At 44.7% G+C, this 16,548-nt stretch overlaps 8 non-coding genes and 5 pseudogenes across 8 annotated transcripts; all 13 read right to left on the bottom strand.

Moving 5' to 3' along the window:
* Positions 1-1,328: 1,328 nt before the first annotated feature.
* Positions 1,329-1,447, bottom strand: LOC125731020 (5S ribosomal RNA). The gene has a single exon (XR_007391310.1). It is a non-coding gene; the product is annotated as a 5S ribosomal RNA (ribosomal RNA).
* Positions 1,448-2,525: 1,078 nt separating this feature from the next.
* LOC125731446 (5S ribosomal RNA) lies at positions 2,526-2,644 on the bottom strand (annotated as a pseudogene).
* Positions 2,645-3,727: 1,083 nt separating this feature from the next.
* LOC125730771 (5S ribosomal RNA) lies at positions 3,728-3,846 on the bottom strand. The gene has a single exon (XR_007391062.1). It is a non-coding gene; the product is annotated as a 5S ribosomal RNA (ribosomal RNA).
* Positions 3,847-4,924: 1,078 nt separating this feature from the next.
* On the bottom strand, positions 4,925-5,043 carry LOC125736289 (5S ribosomal RNA). Its single transcript, XR_007395571.1, has one exon. It is a non-coding gene; the product is annotated as a 5S ribosomal RNA (ribosomal RNA).
* Positions 5,044-6,121: 1,078 nt separating this feature from the next.
* Positions 6,122-6,240, bottom strand: LOC125729808 (5S ribosomal RNA). The gene has a single exon (XR_007390217.1). It is a non-coding gene; the product is annotated as a 5S ribosomal RNA (ribosomal RNA).
* Positions 6,241-7,318: 1,078 nt separating this feature from the next.
* LOC125729797 (5S ribosomal RNA) lies at positions 7,319-7,437 on the bottom strand. Its single transcript, XR_007390211.1, has one exon. It is a non-coding gene; the product is annotated as a 5S ribosomal RNA (ribosomal RNA).
* Positions 7,438-8,514: 1,077 nt separating this feature from the next.
* LOC125731445 (5S ribosomal RNA) lies at positions 8,515-8,633 on the bottom strand (annotated as a pseudogene).
* A 1,078-nt stretch (positions 8,634-9,711) lies between these two features.
* Positions 9,712-9,830, bottom strand: LOC125736288 (5S ribosomal RNA). The gene has a single exon (XR_007395570.1). It is a non-coding gene; the product is annotated as a 5S ribosomal RNA (ribosomal RNA).
* A 1,078-nt stretch (positions 9,831-10,908) lies between these two features.
* LOC125731470 (5S ribosomal RNA) lies at positions 10,909-11,027 on the bottom strand (annotated as a pseudogene).
* Positions 11,028-12,105: 1,078 nt separating this feature from the next.
* Positions 12,106-12,224, bottom strand: LOC125729789 (5S ribosomal RNA). Its single transcript, XR_007390204.1, has one exon. It is a non-coding gene; the product is annotated as a 5S ribosomal RNA (ribosomal RNA).
* Positions 12,225-13,301: 1,077 nt separating this feature from the next.
* Positions 13,302-13,420, bottom strand: LOC125731444 (5S ribosomal RNA; annotated as a pseudogene).
* Positions 13,421-14,498: 1,078 nt separating this feature from the next.
* On the bottom strand, positions 14,499-14,617 carry LOC125736287 (5S ribosomal RNA). The gene has a single exon (XR_007395569.1). It is a non-coding gene; the product is annotated as a 5S ribosomal RNA (ribosomal RNA).
* A 1,078-nt stretch (positions 14,618-15,695) lies between these two features.
* Positions 15,696-15,814, bottom strand: LOC125731469 (5S ribosomal RNA; annotated as a pseudogene).
* Between the last annotated feature and the right edge of the window lie 734 nt (positions 15,815-16,548).

The following is a 16,548-nucleotide window of genomic DNA, read 5'->3' as shown; positions in this document are numbered from 1 at the left end:
ATCCAATCGGCAGCGCCGGACCCACACCAAACATTCACCAAACTACTCAGCCGGCAGCCTACCACAATTATTCCATTCTTTCCGCATCCGCACACTTCCTTCTTTTTAACTCCTTTTCACTACCGCACAGGTTAATCGCCGCACGTCCCCCGCCGGCAAACATTACTCCTTTGCCTACTGCATGTAGGCTTCTCTTAACGACCCTCTGTTATCAACTCCGCTAACAGCCACAAAATCTCCGCCGCACGAAGCCCACTGGTAGCTGCTGAATCACATGCTTCCCCAAAACGTCGCGCTGTCAGAACACTGGGAGCTACACACACCAACAAGTCCATACTGCAGGCTGCAGCCAGATCAATTTTCTACATTCAAACATCGACGGCCTCTTCTCTCTAAAAATTCACCAGACCGCTTCTACCACCAGCAAAGAAGTTTCCATCCCTAATTCCTCTGTGATTCCCACTAACCTAAACATTAAGCTGGCATTGAAGGGTGTGAATTACCCCGGCCAATCTGTTCTTTTAAATACAGCTTTTAGCAAGTTTTGAAAGGAGAAGAGCAGAACTTGCTATGCCAATAATATCGAGTCTTCTGTGGCGAAGTGGTTTTTGCATAGAAAACAAAGCGGTCAGTTGAAGAGGAATAATATCAGTACTTTGTTTAAAACTGTGTGTAAAAAGCTGTCTCTTTATCATTAACAATAAGTTGTAAAACGTGAATGGGGAGTGACAGTCTTCAAGTTTGTGAGAAGATCGCGCCCTGGTGGAATAAAGGCACGAACAGCTTACAGCACCTAGAATTACCAGGAAGTCCATCCATCCATTTTCCAAACCGCTTATCCTATTGGGTCGCGGGGGGTCCGGAGCCTATCCCGGAATCAATGGGCACGAGGCAGGGAACAACCCAGGATGGGGGGCCAGCCCATCGCAGGGCACACTCACACACCATTCACTCACACATGCACACCTATGGGCAATTAAGCAACTCCAATTAGCCTCAGCATGTTTTTGGACTGTGGGGGGAAACCGGAGTACCCGGAGGAAACCCCACGACGACATGGGGAGAACATGCAAACTCCGCACACATGTGACCCAGGCAGAGACTCGAACCCGGGTCCCAGAGGTGTGAGGCGACAGTGCTAACCACTGCACCACCATGCCGCCCCCTTACCAGGAAGTATTTAGAGTAAAACGGTTTCTAAAAGCTGCCTTTATGAATGAGAGAAAAAAAAAAAATATATATATATAAAATAGTAAAATGGAAGGGGAGTGATAGATTTAAATTAATCGTGAAGTGGAGCGCCCCCTGTATAAAGTAAAAGTGAGAAAAGCTTACAGCACCTGGTATTCCCAGGTGGTCTCCCATTCAAGTACTAACCAGACCCTAGCCTGCTTAGCTTCCGAGATAAGACGCGATCGGGCGCATTCAGGGAGGTATGGCCGTAAGCGAGAGATGCTACCAAAAATAGCCCTTTTGCATTACACGCGTCTATACATGCCAGTTATTCCCATTGGATCCTACTCCTGGTTTTTTTTTTTTTTTATCTGACTCACACTGCAGCACCACCATCCAATCGGCAGCACCGGACCCACACCAAACATTCACCAAACTACTCAGCCGGCAGCCTACCACAATTATTCCATTCTTTCCGCATCCGCACACTTCCTTCTCTTTAACTCCTTTTCACTACCGCACAGGTTAATCGCCGCACGTCCCCCGCCGGCAAACATTACTCCTTTGCCTACCGCATGCAGGCTTCTCTTAATGACCTTCTGTTATCAACTCCGCTAACAGCCACAAAATCTCCGCCGCACGAAGCCCACTGGTAGCTGCTGAATCACATGCTTCCCCAAAACGTCGCGCTGTCAGAACACTGGGAGCTACACACACCAACAAGTCCATACTGCAGGCTGCAGCTAGAACAATTTTCTACATTCAAACATTGACGGCCTCTTCTCTCTAAAAATTCACCAGACCGCTTCTACCACCAGCAAAGAAGTTTCCATCCCTAATTCCTCTGTGATTCCCACTAACCTAAACATTAAGCTGGCATTGAAGGGTGTGAATTACCCCGGCCAACCTGCTCTTTTAAATACAGCTTTTAGCAAGTTTTGAAAGGAGGAGAAGCGAAGACCTTGCTATGCCAATAATAACGAGTCTTCTGTGGTGAAGTCGTTTTTGCATAGAAAACAAAGCGGTGAGTTGAAGAGGAATTATATTAGTACTTTGTTTAAAACTGTGTGTAAAAAGCTGTCTCTTTATTATTAACAATAAGTTGTAAAACGTGAATGGGGAGTGACAGTCTTCAAGTTTGTGAGAAGATTGCGCCCTGGTGGAATAAAGGCACGAACAGCTTACAGCACCTAGAAATACCAGGCAGTATTTAGAGTAAAACGGTGTGTAAAAGCTGCCTTTATGAATGAAAGAAAAAATATATATATATAAAATAGTAAAACGGAAGGGGAGTGATAGATTTAAATTAATCGTGAAGTGGAGTGCCCCCTGTATAAAGTAAAAGTGAGAAAAGCTTACAGCACATGGTATTCCCAGGCAGTCTCCCATCCAAGTACTAACCAGACACTACCCCGCTTAGCTTCTGAGATCAGACGAGATCAGGCGTGTTCAGGGTGGTATGGCCGTTAGCGAGAGCTGCTAACAAAAACAGCTCTTTTGCATTTCACGCCTCTATACATGCCAGTTAGTCCCATTGGATCCTACTCCTGGTTTTTTTTTTTTTTTTATCTGACTCACACTGCAGCACCACCATCCAATCGGCAGCGCCGGACCCACACCAAACATTCACCAAACTACTCAGCCGGCAGCCGACCACAATTATTCCATTCTTTCCGCATCCGCACACTTCCTTCTTTTTAACTCCTTTTCACTACCGCACAGGTTAATCGCCGCACGTCCCCCGCCGGCAAACATTACTCCTTTGCCTACTGCATGCAGGCTTCTCTTAACGACCCTCTCTTATCAACTCCGCTAACAGCCACAAAATCTCCGCCGCACGAAGCCCACTGGTAGCTGCTGAATCACATGCTTCCCCAAAACGTCGCGCTGTCAGAACACTGGGAGCTACACACACCAACAAGTCCATACTGCAGGCTGCAGCCAGAACAATTTTCTACATTCAAACATCGACGGCCTCTTCTCTCTAAAAATTCACCAGACCGCTTCTACCACCAGCAAAGAAGTTTCCATCCCTAATTCCTCTGTGATTCCCACTAACCTAAACATTAAGCTGGCATTGAAGGGTGTGAATTACCCCGGCCAATCTGTTCTTTTAAATACAGCTTTTAGCAAGTTTTGAAAGGAGAAGAGCAGAACTTGCTATGCCAATAATATCGAGTCTTCTGTGGCGAAGTGGTTTTTGCATAGAAAACAAAGCGGTCAGTTGAAGAGGAATAATATCAGTACTTTGTTTAAAACTGTGTGTAAAAAGCTGTCTCTTTATCATTAACAATAAGTTGTAAAACGTGAATGGGGAGTGACAGTCTTCAAGTTTGTGAGAAGATCGCGCCCTGGTGGAATAAAGGCACGAACAGCTTACAGCACCTAGAATTACCAGGAAGTATTTAGAGTAAAACGGTTTCTAAAAGCTGCCTTTATGAATGAGAGAAAAAAAAAAATATATATATATATAAAATAGTAAAATGGAAGGGGAGTGATAGATTTAAATTAATCGTGAAGTGGAGCGCCCCCTGTATAAAGTAAAAGTGAGAAAAGCTTATAGCACCTGGTATTCCCAGGTGGTCTCCCATCCAAGTACTAACCAGACCCTAACCTGCTTAGCTTCCAAGATCAGAGGAGATCGGGCGTGTTCAGGGTGGTATGGCCGTAAGCGAGAGATGCTACCAAAACCAGCCCTTTTGCATTACACGCGTCTATACATGCCAGTTAGTCCCATTGGATCCTACTCCTGGTTTTTTTTTTTTTTGTCTAACTCACACTGCAGCACCACCATCCAATCGGCAGCTCCGGACCCACACCAAACATTCACCAAACTACTCAGCCGGCAGCCTACCACAATTATTCCATTCTTTCCGCATCCGCACACTTCCTTCTTTTTAACTCCTTTTCACTACCACACAGGTTAATCGCCGCACGTCCCCCTCCGGCAAACATTACTCCTTTGCCTACTGCATGCAGGCTTCTCTTAACGACCCTCTGTTATCAACTCCGCTAACAGCCACAAAATCTCCGCCGCACGAAGCCCACTGGTAGCTGCTGAATCACATGCTTCCCCAAAACGTCGCGCTGTCAGAACACTGGGAGCTACACACACCAACAAGTCCATACTGCAGGCTGCAGCCAGAACAATTTTCTACATTCAAACATCGACGGCCTCTTCTCTCTAAAAATTCACCAGACCGCTTCTACCACCAGCAAAGAAGTTTCCATCCCTAATTCCTCTGTGATTCCCACTAACCTAAACATTAAGCTGGCATTGAAGGGTGTGAATTACCCCGGCCAATCTGTTCTTTTAAATACAGCTTTTAGCAAGTTTTGAAAGGAGAAGAGCAGAACTTGCTATGCCAATAATATCGAGTCTTCTGTGGCGAAGTGGTTTTTGCATAGAAAACAAAGCGGTCAGTTGAAGAGGAATAATATCAGTACTTTGTTTAAAACTGTGTGTAAAAAGCTGTCTCTTTATCATTAACAATAAGTTGTAAAACGTGAATGGGGAGTGACAGTCTTCAAGTTTGTGAGAAGATCGCGACCTGGTGGAATAAAGGAACGAACAGCTTACAGCACCTAGAATTACCAGGAAGTATTTAGAGTAAAACGGTTTCTAAAAGCTGCCTTTATGAATGAGAGAAAAAAAATATAAATATATATAAAATAGTAAAATGGAAGGGGAGTGATAGATTTAAATTAATCGTGAAGTGGAGCGCCCCCTGTATAAAGTAAAAGTGAGAAAAGCTTACAGCACCTGGTATTCCCAGGTGGTTTCCCATCCAAGTACTAACCAGACCCTACCCTGCTTAGCTTCCAAGATCAGACGATATCGGGTGTGTTCAGGGTGGTATGGCCGTAAGCGAGAGATGCTACCAAAAACAGCCATTTTGCATTACACGCGTCTATACATGCCAGTTAGTCCCATTGGATCCTACTCCTGGTTTTTTTTTTTTTATCTGACTCACACTGCAGCCCCACCATCCAATCGGCAGCGCCGGACCCACACCAAACATTCACCAAACTACTCAGCCGGCAGCCTACCACAATTATTCCATTCTTTCCGCATCCGCACACTTCCTTCTTTTTAACTCCTTTTCACTACCGCACAGGTTAATCGCCGCACGTCCCCCGCCGGCAAACATTACTCCTTTGCCTACTGCATGTAGGCTTCTCTTAACGACCCTCTGTTATCAACTCCGCTAACAGCCACAAAATCTCCGCCGCACGAAGCCCACTGGTAGCTGCTGAATCACATGCTTCCCCAAAACGTCGCGCTGTCAGAACACTGGGAGCTACACACACCAACAAGTCCATACTGCAGGCTGCAGCCAGATCAATTTTCTACATTCAAACATCGACGGCCTCTTCTCTCTAAAAATTCACCAGACCGCTTCTACCACCAGCAAAGAAGTTTCCATCCCTAATTCCTCTGTGATTCCCACTAACCTAAACATTAAGCTGGCATTGAAGGGTGTGAATTACCCCGGCCAATCTGTTCTTTTAAATACAGCTTTTAGCAAGTTTTGAAAGGAGAAGAGCAGAACTTGCTATGCCAATAATATCGAGTCTTCTGTGGCGAAGTGGTTTTTGCATAGAAAACAAAGCGGTCAGTTGAAGAGGAATAATATCAGTACTTTGTTTAAAACTGTGTGTAAAAAGCTGTCTCTTTATCATTAACAATAAGTTGTAAAACGTGAATGGGGAGTGACAGTCTTCAAGTTTGTGAGAAGATCGCGCCCTGGTGGAATAAAGGCACGAACAGCTTACAGCACCTAGAATTACCAGGAAGTATTTAGAGTAAAACGGTTTCTAAAAGCTGCCTTTATGAATGAGAGAAAAAAAAAAATATATATATATAAAATAGTAAAATGGAAGGGGAGTGATAGATTTAAATTAATCGTGAAGTGGAGCGCCCCCTGTATAAAGTAAAAGTGAGAAAAGCTTACAGCACCTGGTATTCCCAGGTGGTCTCCCATCCAAGTACTAACCAGACCCTAGCCTGCTTAGCTTCCGAGATAAGACGCGATCGGGCGCATTCAGGGAGGTATGGCCGTAAGCAAGAGATGCTACCAAAAACAGCCATTTTGCATTACACGCGTCTATACATGCCAGTTAGTCCCATTGGATCCTACTCCTGGTTTTTTTTTTTTTATCTGACTCACACTGCAGCCCCACCATCCAATCGGCAGCGCCGGACCCACACCAAACATTCACCAAACTACTCAGCCGGCAGCCTACCACAATTATTCCATTCTTTCCGCATCCGCACACTTCCTTCTTTTTAACTCCTTTTCACTACCGCACAGGTTAATCGCCGCACGTCCCCCGCCGGCAAACATTACTCCTTTGCCTACTGCATGTAGGCTTCTCTTAACGACCCTCTGTTATCAACTCCGCTAACAGCCACAAAATCTCCGCCGCACGAAGCCCACTGGTAGCTGCTGAATCACATGCTTCCCCAAAACGTCGCGCTGTCAGAACACTGGGAGCTACACACACCAACAAGTCCATACTGCAGGCTGCAGCCAGATCAATTTTCTACATTCAAACATCGACGGCCTCTTCTCTCTAAAAATTCACCAGACCGCTTCTACCACCAGCAAAGAAGTTTCCATCCCTAATTCCTCTGTGATTCCCACTAACCTAAACATTAAGCTGGCATTGAAGGGTGTGAATTACCTCGGCCAATCTGTTCTTTTAAATACAGCTTTTAGCAAGTTTTGAAAGGAGAAGAGCAGAACTTGCTATGCCAATAATATCGAGTCTTCTGTGGCGAAGTGGTTTTTGCATAGAAAACAAAGCGGTCAGTTGAAGAGGAATAATATCAGTACTTTGTTTAAAACTGTGTGTAAAAAGCTGTCTCTTTATCATGAACAATAAGTTGTAAAACGTGAATGGGGAGTGACAGTCTTCAAGTTTGTGAGAAGATCGCGCCCTGGTGGAATAAAGGCACGAACAGCTTACAGCACCTAGAATTACCAGGAAGTATTTAGAGTAAAACGGTTTCTAAAAGCTGCCTTTATGAATGAGAGAAAAAAAAAAATATATATATATAAAATAGTAAAATGGAAGGGGAGTGATAGATTTAAATTAATCGTGAAGTGGAGCGCCCCCTGTATAAAGTAAAAGTGAGAAAAGCTTACAGCACCTGGTATTCCCAGGTGGTCTCCCATCCAAGTACTAACCAGACCCTAGCCTGCTTAGCTTCCGAGATAAGACGCGATCGGGCGCATTCAGGGAGGTATGGCCGTAAGCGAGAGATGCTACCAAAAATAGCCCTTTTGCATTACACGCGTCTATACATGCCAGTTATTCCCATTGGATCCTACTCCTGGTTTTTTTTTTTTTTATCTGACTCACACTGCAGCACCACCATCCAATCGGCAGCACCGGACCCACACCAAACATTCACCAAACTACTCAGCCGGCAGCCTACCACAATTATTCCATTCTTTCCGCATCCGCACACTTCCTTCTCTTTAACTCCTTTTCACTACCGCACAGGTTAATCGCCGCACGTCCCCCGCCGGCAAACATTACTCCTTTGCCTACCGCATGCAGGCTTCTCTTAATGACCTTCTGTTATCAACTCCGCTAACAGCCACAAAATCTCCGCCGCACGAAGCCCACTGGTAGCTGCTGAATCACATGCTTCCCCAAAACGTCGCGCTGTCAGAACACTGGGAGCTACACACACCAACAAGTCCATACTGCAGGCTGCAGCTAGAACAATTTTCTACATTCAAACATTGACGGCCTCTTCTCTCTAAAAATTCACCAGACCGCTTCTACCACCAGCAAAGAAGTTTCCATCCCTAATTCCTCTGTGATTCCCACTAACCTAAACATTAAGCTGGCATTGAAGGGTGTGAATTACCCCGGCCAACCTGCTCTTTTAAATACAGCTTTTAGCAAGTTTTGAAAGGAGGAGAAGCGAAGACCTTGCTATGCCAATAATAACGAGTCTTCTGTGGTGAAGTCGTTTTTGCATAGAAAACAAAGCGGTGAGTTGAAGAGGAATTATATTAGTACTTTGTTTAAAACTGTGTGTAAAAAGCTGTCTCTTTATTATTAACAATAAGTTGTAAAACGTGAATGGGGAGTGACAGTCTTCAAGTTTGTGAGAAGATTGCGCCCTGGTGGAATAAAGGCACGAACAGCTTACAGCACCTAGAAATACCAGGCAGTATTTAGAGTAAAACGGTGTGTAAAAGCTGCCTTTATGAATGAAAGAAAAAAAATATATATATAAAATAGTAAAACGGAAGGGGAGTGATAGATTTAAATTAATCGTGAAGTGGAGTGCCCCCTGTATAAAGTAAAAGTGAGAAAAGCTTACAGCACATGGTATTCCCAGGCAGTCTCCCATCCAAGTACTAACCAGACACTACCCCGCTTAGCTTCTGAGATCAGACGAGATCAGGCGTGTTCAGGGTGGTATGGCCGTTAGCGAGAGCTGCTAACAAAAACAGCTCTTTTGCATTTCACGCCTCTATACATGCCAGTTAGTCCCATTGGATCCTACTCCTGGTTTTTTTTTTTTTTGTCTAACTCACACTGCAGCACCACCATCCAATCGGCAGCTCCGGACCCACACCAAACATTCACCAAACTACTCAGCCGGCAGCCTACCACAATTATTCCATTCTTTCCGCATCCGCACACTTCCTTCTTTTTAACTCCTTTTCACTACCACACAGGTTAATCGCCGCACGTCCCCCTCCGGCAAACATTACTCCTTTGCCTACTGCATGCAGGCTTCTCTTAACGACCCTCTGTTATCAACTCCGCTAACAGCCACAAAATCTCCGCCGCACGAAGCCCACTGGTAGCTGCTGAATCACATGCTTCCCCAAAACGTCGCGCTGTCAGAACACTGGGAGCTACACACACCAACAAGTCCATACTGCAGGCTGCAGCCAGAACAATTTTCTACATTCAAACATCGACGGCCTCTTCTCTCTAAAAATTCACCAGACCGCTTCTACCACCAGCAAAGAAGTTTCCATCCCTAATTCCTCTGTGATTCCCACTAACCTAAACATTAAGCTGGCATTGAAGGGTGTGAATTACCCCGGCCAATCTGTTCTTTTAAATACAGCTTTTAGCAAGTTTTGAAAGGAGAAGAGCAGAACTTGCTATGCCAATAATATCGAGTCTTCTGTGGCGAAGTGGTTTTTGCATAGAAAACAAAGCGGTCAGTTGAAGAGGAATAATATCAGTACTTTGTTTAAAACTGTGTGTAAAAAGCTGTCTCTTTATCATTAACAATAAGTTGTAAAACGTGAATGGGGAGTGACAGTCTTCAAGTTTGTGAGAAGATCGCGACCTGGTGGAATAAAGGAACGAACAGCTTACAGCACCTAGAATTACCAGGAAGTATTTAGAGTAAAACGGTTTCTAAAAGCTGCCTTTATGAATGAGAGAAAAAAAATATAAATATATATAAAATAGTAAAATGGAAGGGGAGTGATAGATTTAAATTAATCGTGAAGTGGAGCGCCCCCTGTATAAAGTAAAAGTGAGAAAAGCTTACAGCACCTGGTATTCCCAGGTGGTTTCCCATCCAAGTACTAACCAGACCCTACCCTGCTTAGCTTCCAAGATCAGACGATATCGGGTGTGTTCAGGGTGGTATGGCCGTAAGCGAGAGATGCTACCAAAAACAGCCATTTTGCATTACACGCGTCTATACATGCCAGTTAGTCCCATTGGATCCTACTCCTGGTTTTTTTTTTTTTATCTGACTCACACTGCAGCCCCACCATCCAATCGGCAGCGCCGGACCCACACCAAACATTCACCAAACTACTCAGCCGGCAGCCTACCACAATTATTCCATTCTTTCCGCATCCGCACACTTCCTTCTTTTTAACTCCTTTTCACTACCGCACAGGTTAATCGCCGCACGTCCCCCGCCGGCAAACATTACTCCTTTGCCTACTGCATGTAGGCTTCTCTTAACGACCCTCTGTTATCAACTCCGCTAACAGCCACAAAATCTCCGCCGCACGAAGCCCACTGGTAGCTGCTGAATCACATGCTTCCCCAAAACGTCGCGCTGTCAGAACACTGGGAGCTACACACACCAACAAGTCCATACTGCAGGCTGCAGCCAGATCAATTTTCTACATTCAAACATCGACGGCCTCTTCTCTCTAAAAATTCACCAGACCGCTTCTACCACCAGCAAAGAAGTTTCCATCCCTAATTCCTCTGTGATTCCCACTAACCTAAACATTAAGCTGGCATTGAAGGGTGTGAATTACCCCGGCCAATCTGTTCTTTTAAATACAGCTTTTAGCAAGTTTTGAAAGGAGAAGAGCAGAACTTGCTATGCCAATAATATCGAGTCTTCTGTGGCGAAGTGGTTTTTGCATAGAAAACAAAGCGGTCAGTTGAAGAGGAATAATATCAGTACTTTGTTTAAAACTGTGTGTAAAAAGCTGTCTCTTTATCATTAACAATAAGTTGTAAAACGTGAATGGGGAGTGACAGTCTTCAAGTTTGTGAGAAGATCGCGCCCTGGTGGAATAAAGGCACGAACAGCTTACAGCACCTAGAATTACCAGGAAGTATTTAGAGTAAAACGGTTTCTAAAAGCTGCCTTTATGAATGAGAGAAAAAAAAAAATATATATATATAAAATAGTAAAATGGAAGGGGAGTGATAGATTTAAATTAATCGTGAAGTGGAGCGCCCCCTGTATAAAGTAAAAGTGAGAAAAGCTTACAGCACCTGGTATTCCCAGGTGGTCTCCCATCCAAGTACTAACCAGACCCTAGGCTGCTTAGCTTCCGAGATAAGACGCGATCGGGCGCATTCAGGGAGGTATGGCCGTAAGCGAGAGATGCTACCAAAAACAGCCATTTTGCATTACACGCGTCTATACATGCCAGTTAGTCCCATTGGATCCTACTCCTGGTTTTTTTTTTTTTATCTGACTCACACTGCAGCCCCACCATCCAATCGGCAGCGCCGGACCCACACCAAACATTCACCAAACTACTCAGCCGGCAGCCTACCACAATTATTCCATTCTTTCCGCATCCGCACACTTCCTTCTTTTTAACTCCTTTTCACTACCGCACAGGTTAATCGCCGCACGTCCCCCGCCGGCAAACATTACTCCTTTGCCTACTGCATGTAGGCTTCTCTTAACGACCCTCTGTTATCAACTCCGCTAACAGCCACAAAATCTCCGCCGCACGAAGCCCACTGGTAGCTGCTGAATCACATGCTTCCCCAAAACGTCGCGCTGTCAGAACACTGGGAGCTACACACACCAACAAGTCCATACTGCAGGCTGCAGCCAGATCAATTTTCTACATTCAAACATCGACGGCCTCTTCTCTCTAAAAATTCACCAGACCGCTTCTACCACCAGCAAAGAAGTTTCCATCCCTAATTCCTCTGTGATTCCCACTAACCTAAACATTAAGCTGGCATTGAAGGGTGTGAATTACCTCGGCCAATCTGTTCTTTTAAATACAGCTTTTAGCAAGTTTTGAAAGGAGAAGAGCAGAACTTGCTATGCCAATAATATCGAGTCTTCTGTGGCGAAGTGGTTTTTGCATAGAAAACAAAGCGGTCAGTTGAAGAGGAATAATATCAGTACTTTGTTTAAAACTGTGTGTAAAAAGCTGTCTCTTTATCATGAACAATAAGTTGTAAAACGTGAATGGGGAGTGACAGTCTTCAAGTTTGTGAGAAGATCGCGCCCTGGTGGAATAAAGGCACGAACAGCTTACAGCACCTAGAATTACCAGGAAGTATTTAGAGTAAAACGGTTTCTAAAAGCTGCCTTTATGAATGAGAGAAAAAAAAAAATATATATATATAAAATAGTAAAATGGAAGGGGAGTGATAGATTTAAATTAATCGTGAAGTGGAGCGCCCCCTGTATAAAGTAAAAGTGAGAAAAGCTTACAGCACCTGGTATTCCCAGGTGGTCTCCCATCCAAGTACTAACCAGACCCTAGCCTGCTTAGCTTCCGAGATAAGACGCGATCGGGCGCATTCAGGGAGGTATGGCCGTAAGCGAGAGATGCTACCAAAAATAGCCCTTTTGCATTACACGCGTCTATACATGCCAGTTATTCCCATTGGATCCTACTCCTGGTTTTTTTTTTTTTTATCTGACTCACACTGCAGCACCACCATCCAATCGGCAGCACCGGACCCACACCAAACATTCACCAAACTACTCAGCCGGCAGCCTACCACAATTATTCCATTCTTTCCGCATCCGCACACTTCCTTCTCTTTAACTCCTTTTCACTACCGCACAGGTTAATCGCCGCACGTCCCCCGCCGGCAAACATTACTCCTTTGCCTACCGCATGCAGGCTTCTCTTAATGACCTTCTGTTATCAACTCCGCTAACAGCCACAAAATCTCCGCCGCACGAAGCCCACTGGTAGCTGCTGAATCACATGCTTCCCCAAAACGTCGCGCTGTCAGAACACTGGGAGCTACACACACCAACAAGTCCATACTGCAGGCTGCAGCTAGAACAATTTTCTACATTCAAACATTGACGGCCTCTTCTCTCTAAAAATTCACCAGACCGCTTCTACCACCAGCAAAGAAGTTTCCATCCCTAATTCCTCTGTGATTCCCACTAACCTAAACATTAAGCTGGCATTGAAGGGTGTGAATTACCCCGGCCAACCTGCTCTTTTAAATACAGCTTTTAGCAAGTTTTGAAAGGAGGAGAAGCGAAGACCTTGCTATGCCAATAATAACGAGTCTTCTGTGGTGAAGTCGTTTTTGCATAGAAAACAAAGCGGTGAGTTGAAGAGGAATTATATTAGTACTTTGTTTAAAACTGTGTGTAAAAAGCTGTCTCTTTATTATTAACAATAAGTTGTAAAACGTGAATGGGGAGTGACAGTCTTCAAGTTTGTGAGAAGATTGCGCCCTGGTGGAATAAAGGCACGAACAGCTTACAGCACCTAGAAATACCAGGCAGTATTTAGAGTAAAACGGTGTGTAAAAGCTGCCTTTATGAATGAAAGAAAAAAAATATATATATAAAATAGTAAAACGGAAGGGGAGTGATAGATTTAAATTAATCGTGAAGTGGAGTGCCCCCTGTATAAAGTAAAAGTGAGAAAAGCTTACAGCACATGGTATTCCCAGGCAGTCTCCCATCCAAGTACTAACCAGACACTACCCCGCTTAGCTTCTGAGATCAGACGAGATCAGGCGTGTTCAGGGTGGTATGGCCGTTAGCGAGAGCTGCTAACAAAAACAGCTCTTTTGCATTTCACGCCTCTATACATGCCAGTTAGTCCCATTGGATCCTACTCCTGGTTTTTTTTTTTTTTGTCTAACTCACACTGCAGCACCACCATCCAATCGGCAGCTCCGGACCCACACCAAACATTCACCAAACTACTCAGCCGGCAGCCTACCACAATTATTCCATTCTTTCCGCATCCGCACACTTCCTTCTTTTTAACTCCTTTTCACTACCACACAGGTTAATCGCCGCACGTCCCCCTCCGGCAAACATTACTCCTTTGCCTACTGCATGCAGGCTTCTCTTAACGACCCTCTGTTATCAACTCCGCTAACAGCCACAAAATCTCCGCCGCACGAAGCCCACTGGTAGCTGCTGAATCACATGCTTCCCCAAAACGTCGCGCTGTCAGAACACTGGGAGCTACACACACCAACAAGTCCATACTGCAGGCTGCAGCCAGAACAATTTTCTACATTCAAACATCGACGGCCTCTTCTCTCTAAAAATTCACCAGACCGCTTCTACCACCAGCAAAGAAGTTTCCATCCCTAATTCCTCTGTGATTCCCACTAACCTAAACATTAAGCTGGCATTGAAGGGTGTGAATTACCCCGGCCAATCTGTTCTTTTAAATACAGCTTTTAGCAAGTTTTGAAAGGAGAAGAGCAGAACTTGCTATGCCAATAATATCGAGTCTTCTGTGGCGAAGTGGTTTTTGCATAGAAAACAAAGCGGTCAGTTGAAGAGGAATAATATCAGTACTTTGTTTAAAACTGTGTGTAAAAAGCTGTCTCTTTATCATTAACAATAAGTTGTAAAACGTGAATGGGGAGTGACAGTCTTCAAGTTTGTGAGAAGATCGCGACCTGGTGGAATAAAGGAACGAACAGCTTACAGCACCTAGAATTACCAGGAAGTATTTAGAGTAAAACGGTTTCTAAAAGCTGCCTTTATGAATGAGAGAAAAAAAATATAAATATATATAAAATAGTAAAATGGAAGGGGAGTGATAGATTTAAATTAATCGTGAAGTGGAGCGCCCCCTGTATAAAGTAAAAGTGAGAAAAGCTTACAGCACCTGGTATTCCCAGGTGGTTTCCCATCCAAGTACTAACCAGACCCTACCCTGCTTAGCTTCCAAGATCAGACGATATCGGGTGTGTTCAGGGTGGTATGGCCGTAAGCGAGAGATGCTACCAAAAACAGCCATTTTGCATTACACGCGTCTATACATGCCAGTTAGTCCCATTGGATCCTACTCCTGGTTTTTTTTTTTTTATCTGACTCACACTGCAGCCCCACCATCCAATCGGCAGCGCCGGACCCACACCAAACATTCACCAAACTACTCAGCCGGCAGCCTACCACAATTATTCCATTCTTTCCGCATCCGCACACTTCCTTCTTTTTAACTCCTTTTCACTACCGCACAGGTTAATCGCCGCACGTCCCCCGCCGGCAAACATTACTCCTTTGCCTACTGCATGTAGGCTTCTCTTAACGACCCTCTGTTATCAACTCCGCTAACAGCCACAAAATCTCCGCCGCACGAAGCCCACTGGTAGCTGCTGAATCACATGCTTCCCCAAAACGTCGCGCTGTCAGAACACTGGGAGCTACACACACCAACAAGTCCATACTGCAGGCTGCAGCCAGATCAATTTTCTACATTCAAACATCGACGGCCTCTTCTCTCTAAAAATTCACCAGACCGCTTCTACCACCAGCAAAGAAGTTTCCATCCCTAATTCCTCTGTGATTCCCACTAACCTAAACATTAAGCTGGCATTGAAGGGTGTGAATTACCCCGGCCAATCTGTTCTTTTAAATACAGCTTTTAGCAAGTTTTGAAAGGAGAAGAGCAGAACTTGCTATGCCAATAATATCGAGTCTTCTGTGGCGAAGTGGTTTTTGCATAGAAAACAAAGCGGTCAGTTGAAGAGGAATAATATCAGTACTTTGTTTAAAACTGTGTGTAAAAAGCTGTCTCTTTATCATTAACAATAAGTTGTAAAACGTGAATGGGGAGTGACAGTCTTCAAGTTTGTGAGAAGATCGCGCCCTGGTGGAATAAAGGCACGAACAGCTTACAGCACCTAGAATTACCAGGAAGTATTTAGAGTAAAACGGTTTCTAAAAGCTGCCTTTATGAATGAGAGAAAAAAAAAAATATATATATATAAAATAGTAAAATGGAAGGGGAGTGATAGATTTAAATTAATCGTGAAGTGGAGCGCCCCCTGTATAAAGTAAAAGTGAGAAAAGCTTACAGCACCTGGTATTCCCAGGTGGTCTCCCATCCAAGTACTAACCAGACCCTAGGCTGCTTAGCTTCCGAGATAAGACGCGATCGGGCGCATTCAGGGAGGTATGGCCGTAAGCGAGAGATGCTACCAAAAACAGCCATTTTGCATTACACGCGTCTATACATGCCAGTTAGTCCCATTGGATCCTACTCCTGGTTTTTTTTTTTTTATCTGACTCACACTGCAGCCCCACCATCCAATCGGCAGCGCCGGACCCACACCAAACATTCACCAAACTACTCAGCCGGCAGCCTACCACAATTATTCCATTCTTTCCGCATCCGCACACTTCCTTCTTTTTAACTCCTTTTCACTACCGCACAGGTTAATCGCCGCACGTCCCCCGCCGGCAAACATTACTCCTTTGCCTACTGCATGTAGGCTTCTCTTAACGACCCTCTGTTATCAACTCCGCTAACAGCCACAAAATCTCCGCCGCACGAAGCCCACTGGTAGCTGCTGAATCACATGCTTCCCCAAAACGTCGCGCTGTCAGAACACTGGGAGCTACACACACCAACAAGTCCATACTGCAGGCTGCAGCCAGATCAATTTTCTACATTCAAACATCGACGGCCTCTTCTCTCTAAAAATTCACCAGACCGCTTCTACCACCAGCAAAGAAGTTTCCATCCCTAATTCCTCTGTGATTCCCACTAACCTAAACATTAAGCTGGCATTGAAGGGTGTGAATTACCTCGGCCAATCTGTTCTTTTAAATACAGCTTTTAGCAAGTTTTGAAAGGAGAAGAGCAGAACTTGCTATGCCAATAATATCGAGTCTTCTGTGGCGAAGTGGTTTTTGCATAG

This window comes from Brienomyrus brachyistius, chromosome 2 (assembly GCF_023856365.1).
Source record: "Brienomyrus brachyistius isolate T26 chromosome 2, BBRACH_0.4, whole genome shotgun sequence".
Classification (NCBI taxonomy): Eukaryota; Metazoa; Chordata; class Actinopteri; order Osteoglossiformes; family Mormyridae; genus Brienomyrus; species Brienomyrus brachyistius.
This window is presented reverse-complemented; position numbering and strand designations above follow the sequence as displayed.